Source organism: Nicotiana sylvestris, chromosome 11 (genome assembly GCF_000393655.2).
Source record: "Nicotiana sylvestris chromosome 11, ASM39365v2, whole genome shotgun sequence".
NCBI lineage: Eukaryota > Viridiplantae > Streptophyta > Magnoliopsida > Solanales > Solanaceae > Nicotiana > Nicotiana sylvestris.
In genome coordinates, this window is record NC_091067.1 from 42,349,899 (window position 1) to 42,360,306 (window position 10,408).

A 10,408-nucleotide genomic window follows, 5' to 3' on the forward strand; every position below is an offset into this window, starting at 1 on the left:
TGCTGATCATGAACCTGGATATGCAACGGGTCAACATGAATTTTGTCAAGGTGGTGCAACATCGATGCTAAAGTGTCCAAAGCATCAACAACCTCATTGTGAACTCTTGGGATGTGTCTGAACTCCACTGATCGGAATCGCTTGCTCAGATCGTGCAAACATTGTCGATATGGTATGAGCTTCAAATCCCGTGTTTCCCATTCACCCTGAATCTGATGCACCAGGAGGTCTGAGTCTCCCAAGACCAAGACGTCCTGGACATTCATGTCTGCAGCTAGTCGTAGACCCAAAATGCATGCCTCATACTCAGCCATGTTGTTGGTACAATAGAAACGCAGCTGAGCCGTAATAGGATAATGACATCCTGTTTCAGAAATAAGTACTGCTCTTATTCCAACTCCCTTCGCATTTGAGGCTCCATCAAAGAAGATCTTCCAACCTAGTTCCTCAGGTAATTCCAACTCATCTATATGCATCACTTATTTGTCAGGAAAATACGTCCTCAACGGATCGTATTCTTCATCAACAGGATTCTCAGCCAAGTGATCGGCCAGTGCTTGGGCTTTCATGGCCGTCCTCGTCACATAGACGATGTCAAACTCCGTGAGTAATATTTGCCATTTCGCTAACCTCCCTGTGGGCATAGGCTTCTGGAAAATATACTTTAGTGGATCCAAGCATGAAATGAGATAAGTAGTATATGATGACAGATAATGTTTCAATTTCTGGGCCACCCAAGTTAGGGCGCAACATGTCTTCTCGAGTTGAGTGTACTTAACCTCATATAATGTAAACTTCTTGCTGAGATAATAGATGGCTTGTTCCTTCCTTCCAGTAATGTCGTGTTGCCCCAACACGCAGTCAAATGAATTCTCCAGGACCGTTAGATAAAGAATTAACGGTCTCCCCGGCTCAGGTGGAACCAACACAGGTGGATTTGATAAATATCCTTTGATCTGGTCAAATGCCTCCTGACATTCTGCCGTCCATTCTATCACAGCATCTTTCTTCAGTAGCCGAAAAATGGATTCACAAGTTGCTGTGAGTTGAGCAATAAATCTGCTGATGTAATTCAATCATCCCAACAGACTCATTACTTTTGTCTTGTTCTTCGGCGGTGGCAAATCTTGGAAAGATTTGATCTTCCACGGGTCCAGTTCAATACCTCGTCGACTGACGATGAATCCCAACAGCTTTCCAGATGGAACTCCAAATGCACATTTGGCCGGGTTGAGCTTAATATTGTACCTTTGAAGTCTTTGGAAAAACTTCCTTAGGTCTGCTACGTGGTTTTCCTGATGCTTGGATTTTATGATCACATCGTCCACGTACACCTCAATTTCTTTATGTATCATGTCATGAAACACAGTAGTCATTGCTCTCATGTACGTTGCCCCAGCATTCTTCAAACCAAATGGCATTACCCGGTAGCAATAAGTCCCCCACGGTGTAATGAATGCCGTCTTTTCCGCATCTTCTTCATCCATCAGAATCTAATGATATCCAGCATAGCAATCTACAAAATATCTGATCTCACGTCCGGCACAATTGTCGATCAAGATATGGATGTTGGGTAAAGTAAAGTTGTCCTTTGGGCTTGCCCTGTTCAGATTGCGGTAATCGACACACACCCTGATCTTCCCATCTTTCTTCGGCACCGACACCACATTAGCCAACCAATCAGGATATCGAGTGACACGAATAATCTTTGTTCGCAGCTGCTTGGTTACTTCCTCTTTAATCTTCACACTCATATCCGTCTTGAACTTCCTCAATTTCTGCTTGACGGGAGGGCACGCTGGATCAGTGGGCAATTTATGAACTACTAAATCCGTGCTTAACCCCGGCATGTCATCATACGATGCAAAAACATCTTTGAACTCAATAAGTGTTTTCTTCCCTGATATTTGGTGCAATGTGGATGCTTATTTTAGTTTCCCTGATATCGTCTGTATCCCCTAAATTGATGGCTTCTGTGTCATTTAAGTTGGGCTTGGATTTCTCTTCAAACTGGCTTAACTCTCTATTTATCTCTTCGAAGGCTTCGTCATCATCGTATTCCGATTCATTATCATAATCGACCTCTTGTATAGTTAGTTCGGAATCAGATTGATCTTTTAGACTAGGTTGAAGATCCGTTGTGCATGCCATGTCATTAAGACCAGTATAAAGAGAACTGTTCAGAAAAAGAAAAGAAAAAATAAAATAAGGAATGAAGAAGAAACTTTTTTATTTTATTGAATTATGGGATAACAAGGTTTCACATTTTGATGAACGCAATAAGAAATCTGGATTACAACCCTGGAATAATCCAGACAACAAGAAAGAAAATCAGAGCCCACTACCAAGACTCCCTTCGGATAGGAAGAGGAGTAGCCATTCAATTGTTGATTTTTGCTTTCACCCCCACAAACTGTACATTCGCCTTGCTGGACACTTCCCCCATCACCATAACTGGCTTGTCATCTACGCACTGCACCACTGCTTTTCCACTGGTCGGTTTTTCTTTCGAACTATTTTCACTGGCACGGATCGTCATTACCGTTTGTGAGGGCTTCTTAAGCTCCCCTCCCTTGTGTACTAGTTCGATCATGTGGGTCTCATAGTGTGCTGGTAGCGGATTCTGATTAATGTTTGGTGCTTCTAGAGCCTGAACCTCGATCCTATTCGTATCAATAAGCTTTTGCACGACATTCTTCAACTTCCAACATTTCTAAGTATCGTGTCCCGGAGCCCCCGAACAATATTCACAGCTCGCTGAAAGGTCAAGATTTCTAGGAAAGGGACTTGGCAATTTGGGCTCAATAGGATTCAACAGGCCTAACTGCCTCAATTTTTGGACAGAGTAGTATAGGATTCTCCCAGCGGAGTATACTTCTGCTTCCTCTCATTCTTGAAAGCTTGGTTCCCACGGAAACCTGACCCTGGAGGATTTCTATAGGCCCTCGAAGGTGGATATATGTTTTGTGGATGTAGGTATGTGTTTTGTGGAGGTGGGTAAGTATTTTGGAGAGCCAGCGGATGCCATTGCGGGCGAGCCGGAGGCTGGGTGTAAGTTTGGGCATGATGGACAGAGAAATGTGGCTCTTGTGGTGGGTAGTAGGGCTGTGGAGGGCCATATGGAATGTGTGGGTAATTTGAGTGATGGGGTTTAGGTTGGTAGTGAGGGAGGGACATCTGGATCTGGACCAAGTACCTGCCTCGACTGTTGCGACATCTTCCCTTTTCTTCTTTCCGAGCGCACCTCCCGTGCCACTTTGGATGGCCTGAGTGGTTGCTTTAATCGCCGAATAGCTCAGGATTTTGTCGGACTTAAGTCCCTCCTCAATCATACCGCCCATGTTTACTACTTCGTTGAAAGATTTGCCAACTGACGTCACCAGGTGACCAAAGTAAGTTGGCTCTAGAGTTTGTAGAAAGTAGTCCTCCATTTCCCCCTCTCTCATCGGAGGATCAACCCTTGCTGCCTGTTCTCTCCAGAGGAAACCAAATTCTCGGAAGCTTTCCCCCGGCTTCTTCTCAAGTTTCAGCAATGTGAGACGGTCAGGGACGATCTCAAGGTTATACTGGAAGTGACCTGCAAATTCTTGTGCTAGATCGTCCCAGGTATACCACGTGCTAGGATCCTACCTCGTGTACCATTCCAGTGCGGACCCGCTTAAACTTTGACCAAAATAAGCTATCAGCAGCTCATCCTTCCCACCTGCCCTTCTCATCTTACTACAGAAACCTCGCAGATGTGCCATGGGATCACCATGTCCCTCATATAGATCGAACTTTGGAATCTTCAAACCTGCCTGCAATTGAACATCGGGGAATGGGCACATATCTTTGTAGGCCATACTGACTTGGTTGCCTAAACCATGGATATTCCTGAAGGACTGCTCCAGGCTTTTCACTTTACGAAGCACTTCGTCCTGCTCCAGATTCTTTGTTGGCCTCTCAGTTTCTGTCGGGAGCTGAAGGTGAGGGGTGTAAGTGTATGGCTCGGGTGCTTTGAAGGTGAGTTCGGGAGGATAGTATTGGTTGTCGTGAACCTGAAACATTGGTTCATCGGATGATTTTTGTAATGTGACGGGTGGAGGTGCCACAAAAACAGGAACAGTTGGTAGAAGAGGGTTTTGTTTGGGTGGTGGAGCTTGGGGATTATAGGAAGTTTCCCCCTGATAGTATTGGGCAATGGGGAAGCTCGTTGATGGACCAGTGGGAGGGTGTTCCGGAGTCCGAGCCGGTGAGAGGGTAGGAGTAGGGGGAAGGGTTGGTGATGTTTGTCCCCTAGCCCAGGCTAGGTGCATCCCAGCTATCTCTTGTCTCAACCTGTCTACTTCCTCCTTCATCATTTGCATCTCTGTCTTTTCCTCCTCAACACTTTTGTCCGAACCAGACATACTTTCCGGAATGGGCCCTTTAGATCTTGTATGGTAATTGTAATCTGCCAGAACGTTCTAACGAGCTAACTGTTTCGAAATCTTTCTCTGATATCAACAACAAACTTGTTAGCGTTAGAGTTTAACACATATTGCAATTTCACGTTGGGGATGCAATGTTCCTAAGCAGTTTAACCATTTCTAACATGTTTTTGCTTCGATTGCATGCGTCATCCCGGCTTACTCTCTCCTTTTATGTCCTTTTTTCCTTTCTTTTATTCACAATGCCTTTTCTTTCTCTCTTTTTTTTTGTTTTTTGATGATGGTCGAATCTTATGTGGATTGCTTACGTTTCATGTCCCCGCATGAATCAGACCGGGCGTAGTTCTACCACAAGTAAAAATAAAGACACAATTTTTTATTTTATTTTTTTTTGGAATTTTTTTTTCATTTTATTACCAAAATATGCTATTACAAGCTACCCATTTGAAAAAAGACAAACAAAATACAGACTCCACACTATTAATATTGTTTGATATGAAAAGAGAACAGAAGGGTAGACAACAGACTCTTAAAAACAACAAGTGCAGACTTGAACTAGGGATACATTAAGGCCTTGAATTTTGGTGCCTGCGAGGCATCGTTCGGCCTTTCCGCGGATTTTGGTGCAAGGCCTCTTTGCAAGCTTTTTAATTCCTCCATGATCCAGTGGACATAACCCATGACTGAGGCAAGAAGGGTATCACGGGGCATTTCCTCACAGGTTAGGCACCTCGTGGTGATGTAGTGCTCAATCTCATCGATCCTACCCCCGATTCTATCCCTTTCCATACACAGCTGTTCTATTCGTTGATTCTTTAATCCCAATACTTGAGTGTTGTCAACGAGCCGATCTTGGAACCTCTCCATTTGTTCTTCCATTCGGGATATTAAATCATAGCAGCGCTCCCTGTCCGTTCTAGCATCTTGGGCTTGTTTAAAGACCCGATCTCTGAGAGTGGAATTTGTTTCTCTTAATATTTCAATGCTCCCTTCATAATCCCTTCTCACTTGCCATAGGTGCTTTTTCCGCGCTGCTGCACCTTTTGCCCATCTGGCCCGCATTCTTGCTATGCTAGCCTCGGATCTTTCCAAGTCCTTTCGGCTTTCAATGACCTGATTCCTTAACCCTGCTATCAGCCTTTTATCGGACCGGCTTCTCCGTTGGTTGTCGGCATCCATTATGACTTGTCGGTTTTGAGCTCTAAGGGAGTCATTTTCTTGGGCTGATTTCTTTCTGTCCCCTTCATCGATCGCGGTCTGAATTTCTCTTTCAAACTGAAGATCTGTGACCTGCTGCTTCAACTTGCCTATTGTGGCCCTGTATTCTTCTTTTTTCGCCAACCAGTCCCAATGCTCTTGTGAGGACTTGGCAAACTCTTGAAGGTGAGGTCTTTTAGCCGGCCTTCCAGATGACACTTCCCCTTTGTACCAAGCCTGATATCCGGGTGAAACTTCCCCTCTTTCCCGATTCAATACACAAGTATTTGCCTCCAAGTATTAACATTGGCTCCAAATCTGGCGGACCATTGCTTCAGGAAACTAGCCATCGAAACTGATCTCAGTCACTTGGGTGCTCAGGTCCTCATCTTTTGGCACTATCTGACACCTCCCAAGTTGTCTCAAAACCCGATACGGCGCATAAGGTTGAATGCTCTTAAGCCCCATCAAGAGAAAATGGGGCCTAGCTGCTGGCATATATATGATTTTCGTCGATCGGTAACCATCCCAGTGTCCACTGTATTTGACTGGCGTTGAGGGTCCGAAAGTATGAGGTCCATGCCGAGACTCCTTCAGGTAAGCGGACCTCATTAATTCTGGTGTAGAACTCCTCTATGCAGGTTTTCTCAGAAGATCCATGGCTCAGGAACTGGGCTCGGTGACATAGGTGTTCGGTCATCCACATTTGCAATAACAAGTTACACCCTTCGAAAAAGTTCCCTCCGGCTTTGCAGGCCGTGAGAGCTCGGAAGATATCAGATACAATTATGGGTGCAAGCGTGCTGTCATCTTGAGTGAGCAAAGTACTGACGACCCCAGCTACCTTTATGTCAATATTCCCGTCTTTTCTTGGGAACACTAAAAGCCCTAAGAAGGTTATCATGAAAGCAACCCGTCTATGTTCATCCCACTTTCGACGGTTACTTTTGCTGCACAACTTATTTTCTGGCTTGTCGAATCCTCCTACGTGGACGTATCTTTGGTATATGAAGCTTAGAGTGCAAAAATCTTTTGCCAAGTCTGGGTTATGGATCGTTCTGACTATCTTTAACGAGTCCAAAAACCGGTGCACCGCTACGTCTCTTGGAGCAACCAGGTATTTACGCCTCAACGGAATCTCAGCACTGCCGATGTACCCGGCTATTTCCTCTAAAGTCGGGGTGAGTTCAAAGTCCGAGAAGTGGAAAACATTGTGCACCGGGTCCCAGTAAGTGACCAGTGCCCTTATAATATCCCCTCGAGGCCTGATACCCAACAAACTCGTGAGACCTTTCAGATGTTTCTTGACTTCGTCTCGCCCTTCTTTGCCTAAATCATTCCACTATAGCCGCAACTGGAGGGGGATTTTATTCATGATTGAAAAAGGTTCATTTTGATTTGTGCTCATCCTGCACATTTATTAATGTGATTAAACAAAAGAAAATTTATTTTACTCAAAACGATTTGACTATTTAACTCAAAACGATTTGATTATTTTTCATAAATGAAAGACCCGATTTTCCGAACACGACCTTTCAGCACTTCAGGGACGAAGATTTTAAGGTTGTGTGAGTCAACCGATCAAAAATCCAAAAAATGACATAAGTGGCCGTTTATGCAAAGTCAGCCTTCCAGCGTCCCTTTCGGGAACATTCGCCTATTTCTGACAAAAACGGCATCGCCCGACTCTATGACGAAAATTATAATTTGACATTTTTTGTCTATTTTTGCAAAATAGGAGGTTGGACCCGACGAGGGTTGCCTACGTATCTCATGCCCTGTGAGAATTAAACCGGCGTAGTTCGCCCAACATAAACTAAACTTGTAAACAAGACTCCTTTCTTTTGTTTTTCAAATAAATCAAACTAAAAAAAGACAATTTTTTTTTCATTTTTCAAAATTTCGGCAGGGTTTTGACACTACTTGGACATTGGTTTTATTTTTCTAAAAATAAGTAGTTATCTCCCTACACTGCTATTTTTCCTTTTCTCTTTTTCACAATTTTTCAAAAATTCCCGATTTCAGAAGCCGGTCAGCATGCAGATCTGAAGCAAATAAATGTGCAAAACAAACAGGATGCAACAGGATGGTCTTTTTTCATTTCAGGTTGCTTGTCCTAGACGAACCCAACCTCTGTGTTGAGTCCCCTAAGTCAAATGCAACATGATGCAAATAAACGTTCCTACTAGGGATCCGACATAAAGTCAAGTTATTCTAGGTTCAACCAGAGTATATGTTCTAGACAGTGTACCCGAGCGGAAAACTCGAGTTGAGGAAGGAGCTCCTTTCCGGGAACCAAAAGGCCAGCCGGCTTAGAAACTTTCCGAGCCTCTTTTATTTCAGGGTATGACACTAACAGAATAGGGAGTCTCAACCAGTAAGCACATCTCCGGAGGTGAGAAGAGAAGGTTTCGGCACAGTTTATATGTACAGTTCAAATAATATCGAAGCGGTAAAAAGCATCATTTTGCACATTTAAGCTCAATCATACGATAAAGCCAAATACAACAATTATTCTAAGCTCGAATTCTTAACCCTGAACCATTGGTTCTGGGTTAGAAGTTATGTCCCCAGCAGAGTCGCCAGAACTGTCACACCTGAGGGAGTTTTTCCAATTAAAGTACAATTGAAACGGGATTTATTATTTAAACATTTAGAGTCGCCACTTGGAAATATTTTATGGTGTCCTAAGTCACCGGTTCAAATCCTGAATCGAGGAAAAGATTGACTCTGTTTTACAGTCCGCGAACAGAGAAATCCGGATAAGGAATTCTGTTAACCCGGGAGAAGGTGTTAGGCATTCCCGAGTTCCGTGGTTCTAGCACGGTCGCTCAACTGTCATATTCGGCTTATTTATCTGATTTTTATATATGTTTAAACCCATGTGCAAATTTTAACTTTTAATCGTTTTTATTAAAAAAAATTAAAGAAGATTGCAACGTTATTAAAACACGTCTCGAACCACGTCACATAAATGCACCCGTGGTTTTTGACATAATTTAACATTGTTGAGATTTGGATTTGGGTCACATAAATGCGCACCCGAATTTAGGAAAGTAATGTTATTAAACACGCGTCTAAAGCAACTACGCATTTGCACTTTGCGAGGGCCCTGGAATTCGCTAAATGGCACGCCTCAGAATCTAAGGATTAAATCAAACGAGGGCCATGCATTTTGAGATTTTATTTTGCATGGCATGACCCAAGTTATTTCATACTCAACTGAAGCAAACTACATATATTCATGAATTATTTTTTTAGACTTCTTTGAGATTATCGATGGTGAGGCTCTTGAATTATGGATATAACATTATGAAAATATATATAGAATTTCAACGATGTTTGATCCCCATACTAGTTAAAGAAGTCATATGTATTTACAAGACTTGAACAAATCGGTTTAGGAAACAGGCCAACATGGATCGACTTATTTGAGCCCATCATTGTTCTAAAAAACAATTTCTGATTTTAAGCCCATATATTCTAAATTACAGGCATCCCACTATCTATTAAATTACCAAAAGCCCAATGTTTATCAACTAAATATCTCAATAGCACATGGCCCATAAGTTTAAACACTAACAAAACAAAAAGGTCCATTAATAAAACACTCAAAGCCAAAAATCACCACACCAAACTTATCAAATTCACGTCATATTTCCAACTAATCATGAAGCCAATAGAAACCTTATAACAAATAAATTCATTTTAAGAACACCAACAGGGAAACATACTAACAAAGGGCTAAACATTTTCTAATGCTATCAAGCACAAACCAACTTTAAAGCAAACTCACTTTGATACATGGAATGAATATTCACAGAGACATGTAGGAACTTAGTGAAATATTTGTTCAACCCAACATCCATGAATTAATTTATGAAGAAACGACACATATGTAAAGAAATAGACCTTTATTTCGGAATTTGAATTTTGAAGGTTTGCAAATCAACAAATGAACCAAATATCAGTGACCATGGCCGGAAAACTTCAGCGGCGCCGGAAACTCGAACGGAACCGAATAGACTCCATTTGAGCTTCCACCAAAATAAACTGGTGGAGATAAGTTATATGATGAGGAAGATGGAGTTAAATTTTGCTGCTTGAAAAATTGTGAAGAAGAAACTCTCTTTCTTGAAAAAATTTGGAGAAGAAGCTCAAGGGAGGGGGAAGGCTCATGAAGAAGACGAAGTGGTCTGTCCGTGTATATAGAATGTATATCCAACGTATATAGTATATACCCCCCGTCTCCGTTAAGAAGAATTCATCCCTTTATTTTCGTCCACATTTTTTTTTTAATAGAAAAAAAATCTGGTATCCCACAAGCAATTTATATATGGAGTAATAATCTTGGACATATCAATCAACCTTCTTCATGAAATTTAAAGCAAAAGACTACTTAAAATTTAGATCCTTGAACAGTACATCTAAGTAGTTTGACATTTTAGCTTCTCTAATGACATTTCTTTATTTGTTACCAGATATTTGTTAGCTAACGAACCAATAATCAAATTGATACTTTAAAGAAATAACACAAGCAAGCAATATATATCACTGTAACTTTTATGAAATTTCCTCAAGATTTAATGCTTTTCTTACAAAAATAAATCAATGAACCACAGCTGCAAAATCTTTGCATCTATCACAGACTAACATTAAGACAGATCTAACAATATCTTGAGAAGGACGTACCTAATTAACAAGACCGAGATTTAGAAGGCAAAGAAACCAAATGAAGGTTGGGAAAGAGGATTGGAGATCAGCAAGCAACCGGGGGTAACAGCAGCAGCCAATCGCGGATC